The sequence below is a fragment of the Bos indicus genome, chromosome 16 (genome assembly GCF_029378745.1).
Source record: "Bos indicus isolate NIAB-ARS_2022 breed Sahiwal x Tharparkar chromosome 16, NIAB-ARS_B.indTharparkar_mat_pri_1.0, whole genome shotgun sequence".
Lineage (NCBI taxonomy): Eukaryota > Metazoa > Chordata > Mammalia > Artiodactyla > Bovidae > Bos > Bos indicus.
Window position 1 is genome coordinate 37323282 of NC_091775.1, and position 7050 is coordinate 37330331.

General features: G+C 42.8%; 1 non-coding gene across 1 annotated transcript; it reads right to left on the reverse strand.

The window, feature by feature from the left end:
• Window positions 1-899: 899 nt before the first annotated feature.
• Window positions 900-971, reverse strand: TRNAC-ACA (transfer RNA cysteine (anticodon ACA)). The gene has a single exon. It is a non-coding gene; the product is annotated as a tRNA-Cys (tRNA).
• Between the last annotated feature and the right edge of the window lie 6079 nt (window positions 972-7050).

The following is a 7050-nucleotide window of genomic DNA, read 5'->3' on the forward strand; positions in this document are numbered from 1 at the left end:
TGTCTGACTCTTTGCGACCCCATGAATCTCAGCACGCCAGGCCTCCCTGTCCATCACCAACTCCTGGAGTTTACCCAAACTCATGTCCATTGAGTCAGTGATGCCATCCAGCCGTCTCATTCTCTGTCATCCCCTTCTCCTCCTGCCCCCAATCCCTCCCAGCATCAGAGTCTTTTCCAGTGAGTCAACTCTTTGCATGAGGTGGCCAAAGTATTGGAGTTTCAGCTTCAGCATCAGTCCTTCCAATGAACACCCGGACTGATCTCCTTTAGAATGGACTGGTTGGATCTCCTTGCAGTCCAAGGGACTCTCAAGAGTCTTCTCCAACACCACAATTCAAAAACATCAATTCTATGGCGCTCAGCTTTCTTCACAGTCCAACTCTCACATCCATACATGACCACAGGAAAAACCATAGCCTTGACTAGATGGACCTTTATTGGCAAAGAAATGTCTCTGCTTTTTAATATACTGTCTAGGTTGGTCATAACTTTCCTTCTAAGGAGTAAGTGTCTTTTAATTTCATGGCTGCAGTCACCATCTGCAGTGATTTTGGAGCCCAGAAAAATAAAGTCAGCCACTGTTTCCCCATCTATTTCCCATGAAGTGATGTGACCAGATGCAGGATCTTAGTTTTCTGAATGTTGAGCTTTGAGCCAACTTTTTCACTCTCCTCTTTCATTTTAACCTACACGTAAATTTAACTCCAGCAATGGGAAGACATTCCTTACAGTGACTAGGTCATTGCAATATTCTATGTAAAGCGAAAGTGAAAGTAGAGTCACTCAGTCGTGTCCTACTCTTTGCGACCCCGTGGACTGTAGCCTACAATGCTCCGTCCATGGGATTTTCAAGGCAAGAATACCGAAGTGGGCTGCCATTTCCTTCTCCAGGAGATCTTCCCAACCCAGGGATCGAACCTGGGTCTCCTGCATTGTAGGCAGATGCTTTACCATCTGAGCCATCAGGGAAGATGGCTGGTGGCTGGTGGATTCTATGTAAACCTACATCTAAAGATCTTGTAAGCGATACTTATGCTTTCTGGAGAATATCCAAGTCTCTTGTTCCAAGAATACTCATTGTAAAAGACCCTGATGCTGGGAAAGATAGAAGGCAGGAGAAGGTGAAGACAGAGGACAAGACGGTTGAATGGCATCACCGACTCAATGGACATGAGTTTGAGCAAACTCAGGGAGATAGTGAAGGACAGGGAAGCCTGGCGTGCTGCAGTCCATGGGGTCACAGAGTGAGACACGACTAAGAGACTGAACAACAACAACTTGCTCATCTGTTTATTGAGATTTCTTCTGGAAATGAAACCAGAAACTAGTTGATTTTAGAAATGGGGAAGGTGACTAGCTTTCATCTGGTGTAACTGTGCTGAGCACCAGCCTGTTGGCAGAGCTGATCTGCTGTATATGAGACACAGGAGTATGTTGAGGAGGCTCTGAAAATTTTCTTATGGTTGTCTACTCAACATCTTGTATGTCACCGTGTGTATTAACTGCTCAGTCACTAACGGAGCAGGTTGCTTTGCAACCCTGTGGACTGTAGCCTGCCAGGCTCCTCTGTCCATAGACTCCTCCAGTCATCTTCATCCAGTCTCCAGTGGATTGCCATTTCTTTCCCCAGGGGATCTTCCTGACCCAGGGATCGAACCTGGGTCACCTGCCTTGGCAGGCAGATTCTTTATTTTCTGAGCCACCAGGGAAGCCTAATAGATATCTCCACCTCCATGTCTGAAGAGGAGCATCCAATCTTCCCTTCTCCCTAATCCCAAACCTGCTGTACCCACAATCTTCTTCATTTCAGTGTTAAGAATTCTCCTTCCAGTTGAGTGAACCAAAACCCTGGATTCATCCTTGTCTCCTCTTTGCCTTTCACACTTAAATAACACACCAGGCAGCCTTGCAGATTAACTTTCCACCCATGCCATTACTAGGTACCTTCACAGCTTTGGAAAGTAACACAGTTAGAAATATGAGATCCAGAGAAGATGAATATTTATTGATCAGTTACCATAACGCTGGTTCCAATGCTAGGCCTTTGTTATTTTCCCCAGAGTTTAATCCCAAAAAAATCCTGTGAGGTGGGGTTAGCATCATTATACCCATGAAGACATAAATGCTTATCTGATCATATATGGCAGAATCAGGGCTGAAACCCAGAGAATTGACTCTAACTCTAAAGTTCCGGAATATCCTGTCATATTCTCACTTGTGAACCACCAACACAGGTGGGCTTTGATGCCTCAAAGGCCCTCAGGCGGGGCTCCTGGCCAGTCTGATAGAACAAAGTTAATACAGATCATTTATTAGTCAGCAGCCTCAGGGGCTGCCTGGATCAGACAGGTACTTTCCTGTTACAAGACTTAATTGACTGGATACCATCTCTCCCTTCTATTCCACACTGAATGTGGAACCCACCCACTTCCATTCACAAGTTGACAATCATTCACTTCGACTGCTCAGAATATATCTGCCTGCCTTAGGGCTTTAAGTTTCCCAAAGTTAACTGAGGATCGATAACATTAATTACTACATGGAGAAATGTGTCTGTACAAGAAGTTCAGTAATACCAATGAACACAGGACAACAGATGAAAACAGTGAGATAAATGAATAAGACAATTTAATTATATTGCTTATATAATTACTGCTTTAATTATATTGTTATTATACAAATTATATGAATATCTTAATTGAATTAATAAACCAACTATCTAGCAAGACTCAGAGATAATGTTATTTAAGATATTTGGAGCAGAGCATGTATTTACTTTTATGTTATTTTGCTGTATTTCTGTTTTTTTAGAAAGGGAAGGGAATAGTTACCGAAAAAGGAGAAAGCATGGGACTACCTGAAGCATTTAGAAGCAGGTGATGAGTTCTAAGGGGCTTCCCAGGTGGCTTTAGTGCTAAAGAACTCGTCTGCCAATGCAAGAGATATAAGAGACATTAGTTCAATTTTTGGGTCAGGAAGATCCCCTGGAGCAGGGCATGCAACCCACTCCAGTATCCTTGCCTGGAGAATCCCACGGACAGAGGAGCCTGGTGGGCTACAGCCCATAGGGTCACACAGAGTCAGACATGACTGAAGCGACTTAGCACACACTCACGATAAGTTCTAAGAATCTTAACCTCCCAAAGAAGGGTTCAGGAAAAAAATTCCTCAAAAAAAACCCAATAACAATAAAAATTTTAAAATATGCCCTCATAGAGATTTAATCTAGTTGAGACGAAGAGAAAGATTAAGTATGAAAAGAGGATAGAAGTGCCGATGGGCATTGCATCTAAGTCAGCATGTGAAAATTTAGAAAACTCCTAAATTGTCTTCTGCATAAAAATGTGGTAATTTCTTGTTTTTCCTGACAATGTTCACTTTGTTTGGATGTTTAGATTTATCATCATTCCAGTGTCCTCAGAGAGAGGTAAAAACTTGAGAATGGAAAAGGAATGAGGATCTATTTTTACAACTTATCCATCTACAGTACAGTCTTCATTCGCTTCCTTCCTCAAAACTGCAGTTAAGGAAGTTACCCAATCTCACAGAATTTAATAAAATGGCAGAGCCAATATTCACTTTCCAGCCTTATGCCATTTTGTAACTTTGCCTACACCACGCTGATTTTTTAGGAGTGTTCCTGTGATTTTATGCTTTCTTCTAACAATAACTGAGTAAGAAAGAAGAGTTGAAAAACATTCTCTCTTTAATTTAGCAAAAGCCTTAAATTATCTTGACACAAGTGTGCTTACTACTTACATTGCCCACGCCGTCTAGGTTACAGTGGTCAGAATTTCTGTCAGCATTCATGTTGACAGGAAGGGAGCAGAGAATAAATCATTAACACCATCTTCAACGTTCCGGCTGCTGCGGTGACACTTTCTCAGAATCTCACCTGCCTCTGTGTCCCCCACTGTTGTGTTTTCCAGTCCATAAATAATGCAAATGCAGTCTTCTTCAAGAACTTTAGAAACAGATAGTAAATATTGCTTCATCTCCTTGAAGATAGACACCTGGTTGCTAAGGGCCCCTTGGAAAACTCAGTGAATGATCCCTATGATGCCTTAGCTTATTTCTGTGCTTTATGGACACAAGACAAAAGAGTACATGTTGTCTATTCTCTTTGTTTAGGCAGCTAGGCATGAATAAGTGATGGTCCTGTCATCATCATAATGATAAAATAGTCTGAGGTCTGACATGTGAGCTCCCATAGGAATATCCAAGAATGTGGGGACAGGTGACTGGGGAGAGTGGAATGGGCAGAAGAGAATCAAAGAGATTGAGGTCAGGTAATGAAAGAAGTGCCTTGACTGGCTCAGAGCCTGAAGACATATCACCTTTCTATGCTAACAAAGAACCAAAACAATTCTGCTGGTGAACATGTCCTACAACTCTGTGACCAATGTCTCAAGATACACAGAGGTGTTCCTGCTAATTGATGTTGTTGATTAGTCACTTTTGTTGCTAAGTCACATCTGACTCTTTTGGGACCCCATGGACCCGCTGGGCTCCTCTGTCCATGGGATTTCCCAGGCAGGGATACTGGAGTGGGTTGCCATTTCCTTCTCCAGAGGATCTTCCTGACCCAGGGACCAAACCCATGCCTCCTGTGTCTCCTGCATTGGCAGGCAGATTCTTTATCACTGGGTCACCATGCAAGAAATAGACTACAACCTTGAGATCAAGGAAAAGGAGAAAATTATGACTTATTCATGTTAGAATGGAAATACTAAGAAGGCAAGCCTAGTTGTAATAGGTGATGGATAAAGAACCTAAATAGTGGTCCTTTGGCAGGAGAGAGCAAGTCCCTGAATTCTCTGACCTTCATGGTTGACATAACAACAGAGAGAATAAGTGACCTCAGGCTGGGTGCAGTACCAGATGCCAGCGGCGCAGACAAAACACCCCTTCAGTGATTCAGGGGGCAGAGTTCTACTGTACACCATGCTCAGTGACAGTCTTCCTGGAGACTCACAAACCCTGTCTTTGTTTTTCCTAGGCAGAACACGTCAGCTCCATCTGGCTGCTCTCCTGGAGTCTAATTCTCTGGCACTCACCTGCTGTATTAGTTTCCTATAACAAAGTACTACATACTAGGTAGCTTAAACAACAGAAATTGGAAGACTTGTGGTTCTGGAACCCTGAAATCAAGGTGTTGGCAAGGTTGCTTCCTTCTTAGGGTCATGAATATGAAAGTGTTAGTCGCTCAGTCATGTCTGACTATTTGCGACCACATGGACTGTAGCCCGCCAGGCTTCTCTGTCCATGGAATTCTCCAGGCAAGAATACTGGAGTGGTTTGCCATTCCCTTCTCCAGGGGATCTTCCTGACTCAAGGACTGAACTCAGACCTCCTGCATTACAGACAGAATCTTTACCATCTGAGCTACAACAAAAGCCCTAGGGGCATGAGCTGCTGCTGCTGCTAAGTCGCGTCAGTTGTGTCCGACTCTGTGTGATCCCATAGACGGCAGCCCACCAGGCTCCCCAATACCTGGGATTCTCCAGGCAAGAGTGGGTTGCCAGTTCCTTCTCCAATGAGTGCAAGTGAAAGTCGCTCAGTCGTGTCCGACTCTCAGTGATCCCATGGACTGCAGCCTCCACCCATGGGATTGTGACCTTGCTCAAGCTACTTAACTTTTTAGAGCCTTTTTTCCTTTATCTGTTAAATGGACATGAAAATACATGGTTTTCCATGTTTGCAATAAGGATTATGAATTTCATACTTTAAAATAGGTAATGATATCATATGTTGATATGTAATATATAGTCACTAATAGAGTTATTATGTATATGGAATCTCTGACAGTGTTATTATGGATGCTGGAGGATGGCCTAGGTCAGTGGTTTTCAGCTTTGGGTGTACCAGAGTTAATGAATTTTTTAATTCAAATGCCTAGTCTATTAAATAAGGATATCCAGAAGAAATACCTACTTAAAGCATTAAAAATTCCATGTGTAAGTATATAATAATATGTCTATAGAATTCTTAGTGATTATGGCAAGAATACACAGAAGAACTGTACAAAAAAGATCTTCACGACCCAGATAATCACAATGGTGTGATCCCTGACCTAGAGCCAGACATCCTGGAGTGTGAAGTCAAGTGGGCCTTAGAAAGCATCACTACAAACAAAGCTAGTGGAGGTGATGGAATTCCAGTTGAGCTATTCCAAATTCTGAAAGATGATGCTGTGAAAGTGCTGCACTCAATATGCCAGCAAATTTGGAAAACTCAGCAGTGGCCACAGGACTGGAAAAGGTCAGTTTTCATTCCAATTCCAAAGAAAGGCAATGCCAAAGAAGGCTCAAACTACCGCACAATTGCACACATCTCACATACTAGTAAAGTAATGCTCAAAATTCTCCAAGCCAGACTTCAGCAATACGTGAACCGTGAACTTCCTGATGTTCAAGCTGGTTTTAGAAAAGGCAGAGGGACCAGAGATCAAATTGCCAACATCTGCTGGATCATAGAAAAAGCAAGAGAGTTCTAGAAAAACATCTATTTCTGCTTTATTGACTATGCCAAAGCCTTTGACTGTGTGGATCACAACAAACTGGAAAATTCTGAAAGAGATGGGAATACCAGACCACCTGATCTGCCTCTTGAGAAATCTGTATGCTGGTCAGGAAGCAACAGTTAGAACTGGACACGGAACAACAGACTGATTCCAAATAGGAAAAGGAGTTCGTCAAGGCTGTATATTGTCACCCTGTTTATTTAACTTATATGCAGAGTACATCATGAGAAACGCTGGACTGGAAGAAACACAAGCTGGAATCAAGATTGCTGGGAGAAATATCAATAACCTCAGAGATGCAGATGACACCACCCTTATGGCAGAAAGTGAAGAGGAACTCAAAAGCCTCTTGATGAAAGTGAAAGTGGAGAGTGAAAAAGTTGGCTTAAAGCTCAACATTCAGAAAACGAAGATCATGGCATCTGGTCCCATCACTTCATGGGAAATAGATGGGGAAACAGTGGACACAGTGTCAGACTTTCTTTTTCTGGGCTCCAAAATCACTGCAGATGGTGACTGCAGCCA